Genomic DNA, 18841 nt, shown 5'->3' with positions numbered 1-18841 from the left:
ACCCTGCAAGCAAAGCATCTCCAGTTTTCTCACCTGTTATAGAAATCTCAGCCCCAACCTCCCTAACAGGGGGTTTGTAGTTCACAGATATTAACTGGCACCGAGTGTGCCCCTGTAACTCAGAGCCAGTGTAGTGTAGTTTCACAGTCTTTAAGCTCACGAAGTGGGAAAGGCAGTTTGGGTGTTTCTTCTCAAAACAAGCACAAGTGTGCACAGCACATGTGTATTGGGTACAGCATTAAGACTGACAGCAGCACTGCCTTATTGAGGAACAACTTTTTATTAGGGTATTTACTGTGCATTTGATATTATGAGGCAATAAAGTTGTTAATACCTATTCACATCTCGTCATCTGTAATTGTTTGGAAAAGAAGTGCATCCACAGGCGGAGCTGGAGCCCACTGGACTCGGTGTTTGCATGGATTTCAGCTGTCCTTGGTGCAGCCAAGCCCCTGGGACAGCGCCTGTGGAGAGAAGCCATGGGCACTGGGTGCTTTTCCTGTTCTAGTGGGGAACAGCAACTCTGTGAGGTTAAGAAATAACATGGGGTGATACAAAATACTACACAGGCTTAAAGGAGTCAGTCCCAGCTCTGAGCACTCCAAAATACACACAGAAACTCATTTTTTCAAACCTTCAGTGCCACCCACCCCAGCTAAATACGTTGTTCAGCAAGTTGGCAGAGTGGTGGTGTCTCCCATTCGAATCTAAATGCGTGACATTTCAGATCTAACTAGGTTATAAGATGTCACATGCTAGTTTTAAGTTGTGCCTTCTGTAGAATAAGTTTTATATAGATTTTTCTGGGAGTTTTGTTTAGAAGCGCTTCAGGAGATAAGTTGAAAACCACTGAGCAGCTCTCAAAAAGCCCCAGGTCCATCTGCATGGAGCTATCATTGAGACTGGAGAGCTGCCAGGCACAGAATCTATAAATCATGAATCAAGTCCCCCATTCCTGTCCCTAAATCACAATTGTTTTAAAAAGAAAGAAAACATATTGGTTCTTTTAACATGCCTTTTGGAGTCTATGCCTTTAGGCACATTTTCCAGCTTTTCCAAAACATGAGAACTAGAAACTTCCTCTCATTTCTCAGTGAAAGCTGAGAGTCTCACTTAATTGCTTGCATGCAAGAGCTGCAGCTTTATGAAAAATTCCAAATATCAGAAGATTGGTAATAAAATCACGGGGTCTGGCAAAGCTGAGACTCAAGTTAGATGCAGAATATTCCTTTTATAAGTGTCCAAGAAGAGTATGCACCACTGGGATGTTGGGCTGCTAAAGAGAAACAGATACAATAAGTTTTGATGATGCAGGAAAAGACCCAAAGCCTATGTTCCTTGATGAGGGTTCATGTTGCTGCTCAGTTCCCACTGACTTTTGGGTAGGCAGTCACCATGTCCATGGTAACACACACGGGGATTTAACCAGGAACAGGGCTAATGTGGCTGGCACTTTTGCAAGGGCTTTCACAATGGCAGTGCAAAGCACCTGGCATGGGCGAGCAGGAAGTGAGGAGATGCCAAGGGGAGTTTGGGGGTTACTAAAGAAATGCTGATGCTCAGCCAGCCCTTCTGAGAAGCAGCCCAGTGAAATTATGTGATATTTCAGACTTGTTCAGGTCCCAACTTGCACCTCTATCAAATCAGTTTTGTTGACCTAGGCTGATCTCTAGGCACCGAGTTTAATGTTGCAGCCCTGACTGCAAGAAGCATCTCAGGATGCAGCATCTTGTCATAACTTGGGGTTTCTGCCTGGGCTTTCAGTGCCCTCCATGGCAGTGTGGTTTCCTCTGGGTTTACTTTAGTGGCCATGTCCTCTCAGCCAGACTTGGTGTCCAAACAGCACGAGCACCCCTAGGAGTACCACATGCCTCGGTGGCCCCAGAAAAGAGACACAGGGAGGACAAGCCACCATGTCAGTGCCCTCTGCCACCACATCCCCCTGGAGAGACTCCCCACTGCCACTGGAGGGGACAAGGGCACCCTCACAGGGGTTGCATAGGCGAAGCAAAGCATCTTTGCATGGTCCAAACCCAAAGGGACCACGGGGGCCGAATTCTCCTCTCTTTTCCTCTGTGTCTGAGAATCCCCAATTTTATGGGCCACTGCCTGTGCAAGCACCACGAGGGCTATGTCTGCCTTCACAGAGAACATCTTTTGCTATTCATGGAAATGATGAGATAATGGTTTGAAATCTTAGTTCCTCTAATATAATTGAAAATGGAGCTAAACTGCAACTCTAAAAAGGAAGTCTAAATTAGGTTGCAGAAGAGAAAAGGATATTTGACAGCAGGAGCAGGCTCTGGAAATACAGTCATTGTTTCTACTTATGGGTTTTGAAATGTAAATAATTTAACACCCAGCTAAGCAGAGGAAAATCTGCTATTTTTGGTTTATTCTGAACAAAGACAGCTGTGTATTCTAAACATACAGTTCAGCATTTAAAAAAAAACAGTACAGAAATAATGCTGGCAAGAATGTCTTTAGGTATTTAAGACCCAGCGCTGGGGTCTGGGCTAGCTGTGTATTGGAATACACTGGTATCTTTGCAGCAACCTTGAGCTTTACTAGGTCGTCTTAATAAACCCGTCAATAAATTTTAGGGATTCATTAAAATCTTCAGCTGCAGGATAAAAGCACTGGGAGAGGGTGCAAAGGCAGCATTTAGGTCTTCAATGAGATGGCATCAGGGCTCACATGGGCAGGCTGACACCCGGTTAGGTGTCAAATCTGGAGTCAGTGTGAGACGGATCCTGCTCTCATCAGCGAGATTCCCATGGCAGCAGCTGCGGCAAGGTACCAGCTGTATTCAATTCAAAGCAGCACGGAGAACCGGATTGCAATTCAAATTCAGGTCCCCATTAAAATAATGAGCACTATTGCAGGCATACAGGCATGTTTCTGGCAGAAGGTGAACCCTTTTTCTTCATAGACCTTAACTGAGTTACTGTGCTTTTGGTAATTAGAACAGTCAGGCCTGATTTGTTTTTCTGCTCTCTCAGCTCTCTCAAATACATATATATTTCTTTTAATAACTTGATAGGAGAAAGGGTTAAATATCTCCCAGCTGTATAAAATCCCCTGTAAATGTCACTGCTTTCCCAGCCATCCTCACTTCCTGCTGATAGACCCAGCAGTGGTTTGAAGAGGTTTTGGTGGGATTCACTCTTGTTTCAATCCCAGCTGAAACCAGACATGATGATGAAACCCCATCCACCACAAGAACAAGAGTAACTGCAGTATTAAGAGTAACTGCTGCTCTTTCTTTAGTGTTCATGGGATCTGACCAGACAAGAATAGGAATATTATGCTGAGACTCCTGAGATGGGAAATCTTTGTAGCTCAGGGATGTACCCCTGGGTCCTTCCTACTGGTCCAGACTCTGTAGAGAGGACACAGAGGAATTTCTTCTTGGCACAAGAGCTGATTTGCCCATACCAAGGGGCTGCAGCTTTGTGAGCTGATTCATATCCACCTGCCTGTATTCCCTCAAAGGAGGCCAGGTCTCCCTCAGAGATGCTCTTTGCCCCATCTCCATCCCATCCCCAGTTGATGGTGGTGCAGTCTGGGCTTGACCACAACAAGACATCACAAGCATGTCTGGGGAGGCAACCCCTGCTCTGATGCCTGCCCTGGCAGTGTTGGTGCATGCCTCAGCCAGCCGGGCACATCTGGGATGGGTTGTACGGCATTTCTTCTGCCATGGATGGAAAGATAGATAATCTCCTCTAGAAATGTATATCTTGGGCAGCCAGGGTTTCCTTGCCATTGCCAGGCTGCCTGGCTGTAAACACACTGCAGAGCTGGAGGGCAAAACACGTCAGTGCTGAGTCTTCTTGGAATATCTGACCCTGGGTGTGGGGAGCACCTGGAAATCTTCCTCTCAGCTCTTACATTAATCTGGCCCCACAGGCCTCCTGAAGCTCATTGAAATTCATGGGGAGTCTTCCCATTGAGTTCAGCCAGCTTTTGAATAAGGTCGGTTTTCTCTTCAGTGTTTTTTTGGTGTTCTATTTTTTCAAACCTATGCTCACTCTGGGGAAAAATGTATTTAAACACAGAAGTGCTGCGCTGGCAGCTGTGCTGCTATTGTCTCCCCAGGGGGGATGCAGCTCTGTGAAAGGGTTTGTTCCCACAGGGATGTGGTTAGAGGGGATGGCCTCCACTGCAAAGGTGGTCAAGCCCATTTTTGCCTTGCTTCAAACCCACACAGACATGAGTCCAACTGGGCTGACGGAGTCAAATATTGTTTTGGCTGAGCTTGTGTTGCACGTGAGAGACAGAAACTCAGTGAAAGAGTTGGGCTGGTATGCCTAGGATAAGTTTTTCCTTGGTTTGGGTGTTGATCTGGGCTCCTTTCTATGCTTGCTTTTTATCTATGCATACCTAAATAGTAGGTTAGGTCTTACATAAAATGCCTTTCAAGGGAACTCAAAGCACCTCTTGAAGAAGAGTGGTTGTTCCCAATTTACAGAAGGAAATGAGACTTATCTAGGGTGGCACACAGCACTAGTGGCAGAGCTGGGAATGCAGCCAATGTCCCTTAATGCTGCTTGGTTCACCCTCCCCAGGGCCACCAAGTTCCCTCATCACTGGTGCTATTCAATCAGTGTAAATGCTGGTGAACCTCATACCTCCCTTTATCCCAGGCCATCTCCCCTTCCACGTGATTCCTGTGGTTGTCATGAAGTCATCTTCAGTTTTGGTGACTGCAAACAAAGACTTGGGTGTTCTTAGCCAAGACTGTAGGCAAGGAAGATGTAAATGCACCTGCTGCCCAGCAGCCATGCTCCAAAATACCTGATCTCTGTCAGAATCACTGGTTCCTACAACCTTCCCCTGATTTCCCTGGGGTTTGTGGTGGAAGGGTAGAAAGTCCCTGGAGGAGCCACAAAGCAAAACACTTCTCTACTTCTCCCCAGCCAGCTTTCCCCTCTCAGCAGCATTATCAATCTTGCCTGCTTTGCCCTGGACACTTTTTAGACCAGACAAGCAAGCCCTGAGTGTTTGCTGCTTTTCTTCCCCCTCCCTTTCCTGCTGCATATCTCTCCATCTCCCACCCCTCCTCGGCGGTGACGCTGCTTCTCCCTCCTGCAAACACAAAGAGGAGTGAGTCAGCGCAGGGAACACCAAGTGCTCCAGATATGAAGCAGATGGGATTGAAGAGTCTGGTACAAATTGTCTTTCTCAAATCACTGAAACATTCTTAAGCCCCCCCAGGACTGTTCTCCATATTTTTCATTAGCAGAGCTGAAAATGAAGCTGCTCCTTTGAAATCCAGGATTTTGTAGTATCAGCCACAGGTGTGACTTTGCCCCATTATTAATAAAGATGGTGAATATTGCAAATGGTTTCCGGTGATAATGTGCTTGGATGCTGGAATTAGTTCACTGGCTGAATTTTGCTTCTTTCTTTGTACTCCACCTTTCTTCAAATGTCCATAGAGTGCATCATATTGGAATTAGTGTCTGTAGAAATAGACTTTTGCAACAGGATGAAAATCAATAGAAAATTTCGGTGTCTCTTTTCAAGCTGAGTAAGATGAACGTTATGAGCCAACGTAACAGAATGTGTCACAGGTTGAAGAGAAATGGTCAATCAAAGTTATCCAAAATCCATGTTTTGACATTTTCCATTGTAGTGAACTAATCAGATTTTGCTAAATACTATTTCCTGTGACTAAGTTTTCATTCTCAGTTACTTCTATATTTAATGGATGTGTCTAGGGTCCTATAGGGCCCTCTGGGATGTTAGCAGACAGATACATTTGTTTCCTTTTCCCCTGCAGGATGAACTTGTTCTTCTCATTTTTGGTGATACTCATTCACAAGACTTGCATAATACACTATGGCTGGAGGCTCTTTTTGCCTAATGTGATATTTGCTCGGTTAAAATTTTAGATTTTGCAGATATATCTTTTACTAGATAAACGTATTTTAGTTGAAAATTCCCAAATTACTCTTGTGGTGTTAGCAGAAGCACAAATTGAGTGTTCAGGGAATGTACTTTTTAAGCTTATACTGGCGTTTATTCATTTCAGCAACATTGTGATGCCTGAGCCAGGGGATAAGTCCCACATCAACATGGGCTAACCGTCCAGCTCAGAAAAGTAATACTGAAACATCAGAATCAATCACAATGAGTGTAATGAGTTAAAAACATTTCAAATGATGGCCAACCCTGGTGAAACAACAATCTGCTCTCAGAAACTCTACAATGAGAAAAAAAAAATCTAAATTCATTGGACAAATTATTTGTTGCAAATTATTTCTTCAGGTCTGATTAGTAATATTCATTTTACACAGTAGGCCTCTAATGACCTGCTTGACAACTATGATGTCTGATAGACTGTGGGGATTTGCATGAAAATGAGTTTTGCTTCCTCCCATTCCAGCCATAAAATAGTGAGGATGCTCAGCTTCACCATGCAAAAGGGGAATAACCAGGCACCCAAGCTCTGGGTAAAAGGAGATAATTCAGCTGTATTTTTGGAAAGGGAGAAAACCAGGAGGCACTAATTCAAACAGAAAATAATAGCACCTGGCACACAAACAAGCCTAATCAGATATGGTTGCTAAGTCGAATCATGTGAGTAGCAGATGATGGAGCAAAAACAGAAGATACAGCTCCCATTGAAAACATGGTGACCCAGCTCTAATAGGTCTTGCACTGTTGTTTTCTGTGATTGAATAATCTTTTGCCTTTTTATAGTAAGGGTTTTTAAATGTTGGACCTGTTTCAAGTGTGGTATCATCTCCTGTCTGCTGATAATTGACAGGCTTTGGATCTTTCTCTGGCTTGTGTATCCTGAATCCAGATAGATTCAAGCAGATGATGCTGCTCTTGCCAGTAACAGGCAGCTCAAATAAGGTTAAAAAAGAGGAAAAAGACAACAAGCCTGATGTCCCTCCTGGAGCTCTAAGGGTTTCTTTCCCTGGCATTTGCAGTACTTTTTGGTGATTTCAGCAGTTATTCCCAGCCCAGTTCAGCACATCTTGTGCTTCGACAGTTCAGTGCACCTGAATATTATTACTTGATAAAAACTGGCAACATCTTTCATTTTGGAAGGTTTTTTTGGAAACAGAGCTTTGCTCTTACTTGCCTTCTGAAGTGTGTTGGTGTAAAAGGAGGTGAGAGTGGATGCAAATCTAAAGTGCAAGAAGCACTGTAACACTGCCTGCATGTAGATGGACAATATTCTTTAATAGTCTTGATTTCGTGGTGCAAGCAGAGAAAATGTTGGAGGTTTGTGTTTCGGCAAGCAGGCACAGGGTGCACATATATAGCCTGTTGTCAGATAAGTTGCCATGGGAGCCCTGCCCAATTTTTTGGTGATATATGTGAACGTGATGTCTTGAATTGCTACAGTAAATTAGTGGGCTATTGGGGTAACTGTGATCAGACCTCAAAAAGAGCCATCTCTGTTTTTATTCCTTTACTCAAAATACCATTGTCATCACATCAGTTTGTCAAGAAAGCGGCAATTTTTCGTTGCTGGTCATCCCATTTACTTGATTTTCCTTTTAATGATTTGGCAAATGGTCTCCCAGCAAAAAAGATAAAAGATGTAATAAACCACTTTCAGCCACCTCTCTGTGAATTGATCCCACTCCTTCTTCATGTATTGTTGATCTTCTAATTTAATCACTTGTCCGGAGGGCATGTACAATTTTGTAGGAAGTAAAAATGTCACACAAGAAAAAAAGGAGAATGAGAGTGGAAATCTCTTCTCTTGCCAGGCTGTGTCCCCTGTGTAGGAAGCAACACCAGAGCAAGTGCTGCACTGGACTGGGAAGCAAAGGGATGAAGAGGAGTCTGCCTTCAACCTGCCAGCATCAGCATCACTGAGCTGGGCTGGCGGAAGTATAAATCATTCAGGGCAGACAGACAGGCAGCTCGAAGTGCACACGCACAGCCAGCATGGCTGCAGGAGTTCTGTTTTACCAGAAAACTGGATAGGTCAGGGAGGGTGTGTGGGCTGCAGTGTGGCCAGCAGACCCTGCCCAGGTAAGTTTTCCCTACACATTTTTGCAGGGGCAGTAACAAAAGCAATTTGCTGTAGATGAGAGTCAGGAAGCAGGTCTTTATAATGCTGGTTCAAAGGGGCAATGACTGGCCAGTTTGCAGTGTTTAGGTGATTGGCAATGGCAACCTCTGGCTTTCCTGTACCCAAAAATGCAGAAGCTGAAGGTTTAGCTATGGCTGTGCTTGTGGATGCAGTGCTTTAATGATTTATTGAATTCTTTTGTGTGTTAGTTCATTTTTTTTAGGGCCAGGAGTTGCCATTTTAAAATGCTCTGTAAAAAACAGATGTGTAAATCAATTAGATTTTAAAGGGCATGTTTATGAGTTGGAGAAAACCTGCTCAGTCTCCATGGGCTGCCCAAACCTGTACCCCTGATGCTTACCCCACACAGATATGCAGCCCTCCTAAGCTCCCCTTGTGAAATTCAGCCACCTCTGTGAGACATCTGCACAAAAGGGACCAGAGAAGTTCTGCATCTCCAGGAGGGGAGAAGGAAAAGCAGTGGGCAGCAGTTTCTGCAAGTGCATGTGGAGGGAGCAGCTGTGGGGTGGAGAGCTACAAACCACAGCAGCTTGGGGTAGGTGGTGCAGAAGGAAAAGTATCTAAGAAAGTCCTTTCTGTGGAGTTTCCATGAACGTCTAATGAGCAAAGCCAAGCCAGGATGTGTGCCCACAGCCCTGTGTATAGATCCTGTGTAAATATTCTCCTAATCTCCTCCAGGCTTTGCCAGGTTGATCCAGGCTGCAACATCAGACAGCTCTTCTCCCGAGACACAGCAGAGAATGGGGATGTCAGTGGGCTCTCCAAACCTGAGGCTGTTCCATATCCCCTTGTCCTCCCCTGGTGTCTCCTGGGTGCAGGCTGAAGCAGCGAGTGGGACCACTGACCAAAGTAGCCATGTATGCCTAGAAAGTGATGGTAGCTGGGGTCTGAACCTGGCTCTGCAGTTAGGGTCATGGTTTAAAAACAGAAAAAATCCGTGACTGCAGGCCAAGTCCTCTATTTGCATAAATGACCACAGTCCCACTGAGCAGAGTTCAGTCTATTTATATCAGCACATAATTTGGCCCATCAAACAGAAGAAATCCTGGACTCCTCTCTGACAAAGTTTCTGCTCCATGGAGCCACAGGACTGTGTGTCCATAGGAAGGAAAACTAAAGTTGCTTTTTCATGAATGCTGTTTTGTAAAAATTGCAGAGACAGGGAAAGTCAGACTTTTCATAGGAACACACCCATCCTGATTGAACTTTCTTTGGAAAGAGTTTCTCAGCAGGCTCGAACTATAAAATACTCCCCCAGAAAAATCTGTGCTCTGCTGCAGCAAACAATTGAGTTCAAACCATGCTGATCATCAGAGATGTGAAAAAACGGGTTGTCAAGAAACCCACATTCCAGTTCTTGCTCTGCCTGTGGGGCTTTCACCACCAGGAAAGCATCTTAGTAAAGGGCGATCTGCTTGTCCGGGGTGTTCCGCTCGCTGGGAGGGTAGAGAGAGGATTTGGTTTTGCTTGTTTGTTTTATAAAAGCTTTGAAAAGCTTTGGCTTCCTCTCAAATTCAAGAAGGAGCTGCAAAAAATCGCAAAAAAAAATCTCCCCAAAAAACCCTTGGTGGTTTTGAAAGCTCTTTCCTGCCCTGTTCCAGAAGGGGCTGTTAATTGTACAGCATTTCAATTGCAGAAAGTCTCACTATTGAGTAGAAGACTCTTTTTGAGCCTAACCAGCTGTGCGGGGCTTTTGTAAGTTGCTCTGACATCACAGAAGCCCAATATAGTTAGCATTCTTCAGAATCTTTATTGCCACTGGTTGTAAATATGTCTATACACATATTTCATTGTGGAGACCCCATGAGCATCTAGAAACCAAAATTTCCCTTCCACACCCCAGCCACTGAAATTAGATTATATACTGATTGCATAATTACTGTATAACAAGGTTTGCTCAGCCTCTCAATGCACAATGCCTGTTTTCATAGCATTTTAATATGACCAACATAATAGGCACCAGCTTGAATAGCCGCATGCCAACGAGGCATTGCATTCCCCAAACCAGCTTGAGTTGTGAAATCTGGTCCAGCTGCTCCGCACACAGAAGGGTGACAATAAAATGTCTTCCAGCCCATGCTGGGCCAGGAATCAGAAAGAGCACAGACAGGGAAACGCTCCCCTTCCCCATCCTGAGGTGGGCTGGTTGGCACACAGCGCTCTCTGGATTTTTTCTTCAGGCTACCTCAAGCCGGTTGTATTAGTGCTACATCCTTCGCATGTGTTTTGCCTGCACCAGCATTTGCAGATCCAGACTGATAATGCTCCCACTAATATTGTTCCATCATTGCTGCTCTGATCTTTCCTCCGTGCTCTGAGTGAATGATTTTAAATGGCTCAAATCCTGCACTAGGCTTCTTTTACTAATGAGTTAGGCAGCAAAATCCCTCATGTGTTCAGCCCTGGCTTCATCCTGAGTGGTATGGAACTGGAACAGCCCATAAACAGCAATTTGCTCATCTTTTAAGCTTCATTGTTTCAGCAATGGGTTTTACTTGGATGGTTGAAGACCAACCCTCTCTTCACACAAAATGTTTTACCAGCTCCAACAATAACTGCAACCCATTTTTCTGTTTTGCATTTATTTGCAATTAAGCTAAATGGACCAAATGCCACCAGATGAAATAAGCACAACATTCCCGGTTGACTTACTCACAGTTCCAACAGGTCCCATCATCCAGCAGTTGCTGTGTGGCCTCTCTGCCCATTGCATACTGCCAGTGTTTTGACTCTTCTTTTAGAAAACACAGGTCCTTCATGGACTCACTGGATCGTGTTCTCAGCCTGTTTCTGGAAGGAGCATGTTGATGGTGCATAGTTGTTATGGGGGGATGGTCCCGAGTTCTGCATGCACTGGCTCATTCTGAGGGGCTTATAAAGGAGTAGAGCTGTGACCTGTCTCCACATGATGGTGGTGTTGCTGTTAAGTGTTCAAAACTAATGGTTTGCTCATGGCAAAGTGAAGATTACAGACCAGTATGGACACACTCTGGATCCGGGTTTTTTACCTCTTCATAGCTTTGAATTGTGTTTTGCTGCAGAAGTATCAGTGATGACTTCCAGGCCACATACTTTCTTGGGAAAGAGGTTTTCCTGTTCTCAGCCTTTGATTTCCCTCTGTCACCTCTAACTCATGCCTCAAAGTCATGATCATATCATCCTGCTTGTTTTGCCACCCTATAGTGCTGTGACTTGTCACTCTGGTTTGGCCAGTGCCTGAGGAAGTGCTGCTTCCAACGCCAGCCAGGCTGACAGCTGAGAGATTCAGGGCATGACAAACTCAGGGTGATACATACATGCTTATGTCTGCATGCAAAAGAAACCCATCTTCCATCCTCAAAGCTATTTTCTGTCTGTGATACAACCAGCAGAGAGCTATTCAGAGAAAGGCTTTTTAAGTCTGAAGCATACTAAGGCAGGCACTCAGGGTATTAGGAAGCCAATGCCCTTGTTAAAGTTTACTACACTCCTTTCTCTTGATAGGCTAACTCACTGCCATTAGTACTGCAATAATAGCCAGTATGGACACACTCTGGATCTGGATATTTTGCCTCTTTGTTGCATCAAATTGCATTTTGCTGCGGAAGTGTCACTGATGTCAGTGGGGCTGCTGGGGATGTTAGCGATGCAGCAGAGCTGGAAGTCATCAACTCCTCTGAGAAGAGGGCACAAGAGAGGCAAAGAAAAGCAAGTATCACCCCGTACTTTCTGAGTGTATTCATTCATTCATCTGTTCTTTCTCATTGAGATGCGGCAGCCCATCAGCACCCTGACAGCAGTGCCAGCCTTCTCTGTAGCTTTGAGGCACTTAGGGAAGAGAGCGGGCACAGGTCAGCCTCCGTGAGCTTATGGGTGTGCTTGCCAGGCAGTGATTCAGAATGCCAGATAGCACTGTGCCCTCTGGCATTCCTCACACCCTCAACCTTGCTCAGAACAACCAAGCACCTCATCCTGCAGCTCTGTCCTTTGCTGGGTCTACACATTTTTACACCCCTCCTGTTCACTTTGCTCCTTTGCTTTGGTGTCAGACTTGCCATTTTGTGAAAATTAATTAAACAGACCTTTCAGGTACAAAATGTTCTAATAGAGAAAAGAACCTTAGTCATAAAAACTGTTAATCATGGGTTAAGGGAATTCTCAGATATCCCTAGTGAAAGCAATGAATGGAGTGATAAGAAGATGACTTTTTGGAAAAGTTTTCCTACCTTCCTCATCTAGATTATGCTATTCTAAGTGTGGAAGTAATTATTTTATTTTATGGAAGCACCGCAGGAACCAGTGATGGTCTTAGCTGGCTCTCTGAGGATGCACCAGTTTGCATGCTGCAACCATTGCAGTTCACAGCAGCATTCAACTGACTATTATCACTGAACTTTGCACATTGTTGTTATTCCGTGCATCCTATTTTCTGAAGACTCAGAGGACATAATTTGTCCAGAAACCCAAGGTTTCTGATTTAAAATGACTGCAGACCCCACTTATGGGGTTAGTCCTTTATCACTGATGAAGGGGGGTAACTGAACAACCGAGAAGCACAGAGGTTTCCCTTGGAAAAATCCCAGTTCATGGGACATCAGCCAGGGCTGTTCCTTGACTCAAAAGCTGGTTTGGGAAAATCAGAGGCAGCATTTTCAATACCACATCTAAACATTTCCTCTTGAAGAGACTGCTGGAGAAATGCCTTTGGAGGGGACATGCTGTTTGTGCAAGGGCTTCTGAAACCTGCCCCAAATGGCTGCACAACTCAATCCCATCCAAGGGCCACTGAGCTGCCCAGGGTCCCCGTCGCCTCCTGCAGCAGCCAGGCACCATCTGCATGCAGGACCACGGAGGGTCAGCTGGTATCAAACCAGCCAGGTATTCTTTCTTTCATCAAATTAAATCAGCCCCAGCTCTGAAGGAAGCTGTGGTTTGGGCTCCAAAGTGAGCTGTAGCCCTCACTCTGCTGCTGTTGCCATCCACAGAGCTGGAAGTAGCAGTTTAAACTCACTGCACTGTGATTTCCCCATTTCCTGTGTATTTCATATTCTATTAATGAACCCAAGCATTCTCACATGGGAAAGGCAGCCTTTGGGTTTCCTCCACATTCTAAAGGGGTTAAACATGTGGTGATGCATAATCTGTCAGAGGAGAATAGTTTGTGCTCTTTATTGTAAACTTCCTGGCTGCCCCACTGCAAAGCAAGGGGCTACATTATTCAGAAAGAATGATGACCTTTGGGGCACATATTAACTGCAGAAGTACTGTGTTTAAACCCCAAACAGCAGCTCCTCATCTCCCAGCTTAGCAGTAATGTAAGAGTCCAGATTTCAGATGTCAACACCAGGCAAGTCCTTTGCCTGCATGTGCCACTGCATTTGTCTTATTGCAGTTCACAGGATCTGGGAGATCTCCGAGAGGAAGTCAGCCTCATTGTGGTGGTCTTCATCAATCAGTAGCACAAGGGGCTGGTAAATGAAAGCAGGACTCCATTTGAAACCATTTTCTTGTTCACTGTAGGCAATGGCTCATGTTATCTGAGATCAGAGCAGAAATGTCTTTGGATGTAGGAGGCTGGGAAGTGAGCTGCTGACATCCAGCTGGGTAAGGCTGGCAATTCCTGCAGGTGGTCTCTCTTATGTCACTCTAATGGCTATTTGAAAGTCTTTTAGATTTCAGTTGATCTGGAAGATCACAAATTTGTCCAAAGTTTTGAAAAACTTGCAAGTTTTATAAAATTATATTACCCAACTGGGGAAAAAAAATTTGGCTGGCATGTCTTCCAGTGCATCGTTCCAGCTGCATAGACCCCAACACGGGGTCTGCAGGTCTTTTGATAAGTATCTCTGTGCTCCAAGGTCAAGGACTACCAATATCTGCTAGTTCAAGTCCTTCTTTGAGTGTCAAAGAAACCTTCTTCAACATGATGATGCTAGGACTAAACTCTCCAGCTATAATTGATTAGGAACTTTCACAGAAAGGATCACAAAGCACTTTGTGATCTACACACTGTGCAGCTGCACTGAGCTTCTCTGGGACAGACAGCAGCGGAGATGCAGGCAGTCAGCAAACACATGGGACAGGAGAGGAAATGCCAGCGATTCCTGGGCAGACATCTGCTCCTGCCAAGTATGCCATTGGGCCTTTAATATCCCAACAGAGAAGGTATTTTTAAAGTCTTTGCTAGACCTTGGGAAGAAAAACCCAGATTTTTAAGGTCTTTCTAGGCAGATGTACAGAACAGAAAAAGAGCAGGTCCATTTAGGTCATTCCTGCCCCACCAGGGTGCTGGCGCGATGCATTACTGGGTCAGCGTACAAGCTGAACGTTTCAGGCAAGAGCGGTAGTGGTGTTTCCAACTTCATCTATTTTTATCAAAACATATGGGTTGCTTTGTGCACCAATGCGTTTGGCACCCAGGCGTATCCACCCTGTAATTGTTCCCGGCTGCACACACACCCTGTGCCCTGACCACGGTGAGGAGGGCAGGGGAAGGACCTGCAGCAAAAAGAGGCTGTCTCTGCTCAGAACATGGACATTTTGACAGACTCCCATCTCACACTGGAAATGTTTTGATTTCATTTCCTCTGTAGAACATAAACAGATTTTGAAACCTCAGAAGTTGCCATGAAACAAACCCGTTGTTCCCCGGCCAGCTCTAATTACAGCTCATGACCAGCCCTTGCCTATGGAAATTAGAATTTACACAGGGGAGGACTCTGGCTCTGAATAGGTTTGCATGGAGAAATGTGATTTGTTACCATGTTTTGAAGCAAAGGTAACTCTAAGGTTTAAGAGCTTTTTAACTACCAGCAAATACCCACAAAAAGTGTCATACTCACAGTGTAGTGGGAAGGACTGATGTGAATATGGCAGGTGATGTAAGCATGGCAATGCCCTCTTTTCTCTGGCTTTCATTCCCAGGAGTGTGGGGAACATTTCCCACATGCCCCAGCATGGCATAGCCACCCCAAAGGCTGAGCAGAGCTTAGAGAAACGGTGTCTCCTTCTTCATGTGGGCTGGGTGCTTCCTTCACCCACATCCTTTTCCATCAAATCCACAGGCTGAGGCTTTCAGAGTTGTCTTGGAGATTTTAATGCCAACAGAAAGAAAAGAGAGATGAGGCATCCAAATCCCACAGACAGCTTTGGAAATACCATCGTTGTTTTCTGGGCATCTCATGAGCTCAGACGTGCTGACAGACTAGGCAGAATTAGGGAAGAGCCAGAAAGACTGTGAGGTGCTCGGGCAGAGGGGCTTGGCCATGGTCGGAGGAGGATTGCATTAATGCAGGTGTTGCATTAACTGCATTTGAAGAGTGAAATGTCCAAGGGGAAAGAGGGTGACTGGGCAGAGGTGGCAGCTGTTGAGTGAAGCAAAAGCCAATGTGGCAGCACACCAGGAAACCTTCCTCAGTGTGAACTTCAGCCTGTTGTGAAACCATCCCTCTGGGGAAGTGCTCAGTGAGAGCGGGGCTGGCTGGAGCCCCGGGCAGGCCTGGGAGGATGTGCCCCATAGGGAAATAAAGCTCAGGGGAGAGTAGGCATACCTCAGCTCTCTGATTTATCTGATCACATCAAAGCAACCTGCCCTGCAGGGCTCAGTGCAGGCACTGACATGACCGGTAGCCAGGTTTTGCAGAGGAGGAGCAGGAACACCAGAACTTGCAAACGGTTGCTTGAGTTACCACAGCAGCACACAGACCTGTTGCACGTACAAGCACTAAATCTACAGGCTGTCATTTTAGCTCAGGATGAGGGCTTCACCTAAAAGAAAATGTTAATTTCACTGCCTCATACAAAAGAAGTTGATGGCACTGCCAAGGATTTAGAAATATAGGACTTCTCTCAAAATAATCAGTGCTGCTCTTGACCTGAATTCAGGCTGTTAAGTTTTTCATCCACCCTCATGATGATTTTATTTTATCATCCCTGCCACTACATGGATTTTTCTGCAGTGACTAATTTTGAAGATGGTAAGCTCACTGCTGAAAAATAGCTTCAGAAATGTATGGTTATCAAGAGTAATAGGTGCCAAAGGCACAAATCTTACAGCTGTGTGAGGGGAAATGACAACAGTCATCTGAATACAAAATTACTTGCATCCCATCTTTGTCTTAGTGCTTCTGTACAAGAAAAACAATCTCTTCTTTTAAGTGCCTAAGGAATAACATCATAAACAAAAAAACCTCCAAGCTGCTGTTAAATTTCCTTTGTGGTGTCTGTAGCAATCCCTCAAAAGGGTTAGCTCTGAGTATGTCTTTATTTTGCAAGGGTAACACAGGAAACGATTGCAACTATGTTGGGTAAGTACACGGCTTGTTTTTTCAATGAATTCTTTGTGCATTTGATTGCCATTAATACTTCTGCATTTCGGTGTATCAAAACAAACATATCTGGTACAAGCAAAAGAAGCACTGAATTCTTTCCTCAGAATTGACACTTTGAATAACCTCAACCAGTTTCAAGTTGGCTTAAAAATGAGGGTCATCGTTTGGGAGGAAAATTACCTGGATTAGTCCACATTTTCCCAATATGAAGTTTTGAATTTAAAATCTCACTAATATTTAGAAGTTCCAATGTGTTTATCCTTGGTCTGCACTCTGCAGTGCTCTTCTACTTCACCATTCAGGAAGGATAAGTGTTATGCATCAGACCCATCATGACTCTTCTACTTCACCATTCAGGAAGGATAAGTGTTATGCATCAGACCCATCATGACTCATCTCCTATATCTGAAATAATCTGAGAAATCACTACAGACCTTTTTTATTGCAAGAAAAAATAGAATTCCTTTCTGACAGAAGATAAATAAAGCTCTCATGTTTTGCCAACAGAAAATCTTCAAACAGAGAAAGAAGAGATCACATTCCTCTGATCATTTCTTCATGTGTCATTAATTGTTATGATAATTCCATTTCCAAATCCTTTGGTATCTGAAAACCTTTGCAACTGTCATCTTTAAAGGCATAAACCAGAGGCTGCTTCTCCCGAAACCCTCATGTTTGCCCCACTGGCTCTTAGGCTTCTCTTTTTGCATGTTTGTGGAGATATGGGGAGTTTCCAGCCCAGCAAGCAGCAGGGCTTGTTGGTCTTAGGGCAGATGCTTCCAAGACGCAGTGGGAGCTGGGCACACATGTTTCCAATTATCATATAATGAAAACAAAATAAAAGAATCACATTTTTAGAGGTTTCCAGATTTAGGCCTAAGTGTTTATAAAACTGGTTTCAGCTTTTAAGAATGTATTTCCTGGCTTTGAAGCTAAGAGGAGCCCCTTGACTTCATGGGACTTTGGATGGGATCCCTGACTGTTTCTGGAGCTTCAGCACTGGAGCAGTTCAGAGCAGGAGCTGGTACCCATAGTTCCATTCGCGTTGTGCCAGGGATGGATGGTCTGTCCCTGGCACCAGCCTGACTGTTCCACCAACTGCAACACCTTTATAAAACATGGGAATTAATTTTATGTCATTCCAAAGGAGAAAAAAACATCACTATTTTCCAGTCTTTGAAGAGGCTTTGGCCAGCCGGCACATTAGTGTTCAGCAGTGTAAGAGCTAAAAACCACAGAGTATTCTCAAGATCATAGTGTGGGGAAGCAGGGAGTGAGGACAGAAGGATCCTGTCTTGGGACACCATCCTGGCTCACTCTTTAACATGACTTCCTCCATGTATTGCTCAGACCCATTACAAATAACATAAAAAAGCACCAGTTCAATCATTCTAAGTAGAGTGACCTGTATATTTAAGTTTTAAGCACATATCCTGTCCTTCTTGCCCGCTTTGTTTTTCTGCTTTTTACGTGAGTGGTGAGAACCAGTGTTATATTTTATTTTCCTTCATTTCAGCATTTGATCTATCCCCACGGAAAGCTGCAGTTGTTCCATAAAACCAGTCACTGAGGTAAATAATAGCAATCTTATCCCATAAACCTGCTGAAACTATTGAAATACATTAAAAGATTAGAGCAATCCTTATTAATATGAATTACAAGAAAAGAGAGCTTTAGCTGAATCTGTCATAAAAAAAAGGAAATATTTTCTGAGTTGATTTTAATTTCAAATAAATAATAGAAAGAATCTTTCTGGGGACATGAAGGATAGTTTTATAACATCAGTCTATCAGAAATAATGCCCCATTGGCTCTGTTCTCTGCCACGCGTACTGAACTGTTCAGATTCCAAAGCACTGGTTTCTTCAGATACAGGGGGAAGTATAGATAATAAACATTTCATATGAGTACAGAGACCTTAATCAAAGGAAAAGCTGCATAATGCATTTTTAGCATTATTATTATAGTAGTACTTGCTTTTACACAATTATTATTTGATGTTTAGGTTTGCTTGAGAGGGACATCTGAAAAAGATCTGCTAAGTCAAATCCAATGCTTTTAAAAAGCACTCAACGAATTCTTCTCGTGTGTTTATGTTGAGAGATTATTTATTCATAGATCATTTGTCATTTTTCATGCAAAATGTTTGGATTTTTTAAATTCTATTAGTAAGATTACTTGTGCAATGGTTATATGTTTTCCCATACAGGCAGTCCTGCAGGAGCTTCCTACATGTTAATTCAGTGCTTACAAAATAAGCCTGCCTGTCCTCCCTGGAGACCATTTTTTTTTCATCAGTGGAAAGACAGTTACAGCCCTTGCTGAACATGCCCAATGCATCTGCACACCCCAGCACACAGGGACCTGGGCAGCCTCAACCCCATTGTGCTGCTGGTACATTGAGAGGTTTGGAGATACGCCGTTGGAACCAGGGTTTTGACATCTCCCATCCACAGGGTCCTTTG

This window comes from Melopsittacus undulatus, chromosome 6, assembly GCF_012275295.1.
Source record: "Melopsittacus undulatus isolate bMelUnd1 chromosome 6, bMelUnd1.mat.Z, whole genome shotgun sequence".
NCBI lineage: Eukaryota > Metazoa > Chordata > Aves > Psittaciformes > Psittaculidae > Melopsittacus > Melopsittacus undulatus.
This window is presented reverse-complemented; position numbering follows the sequence as displayed.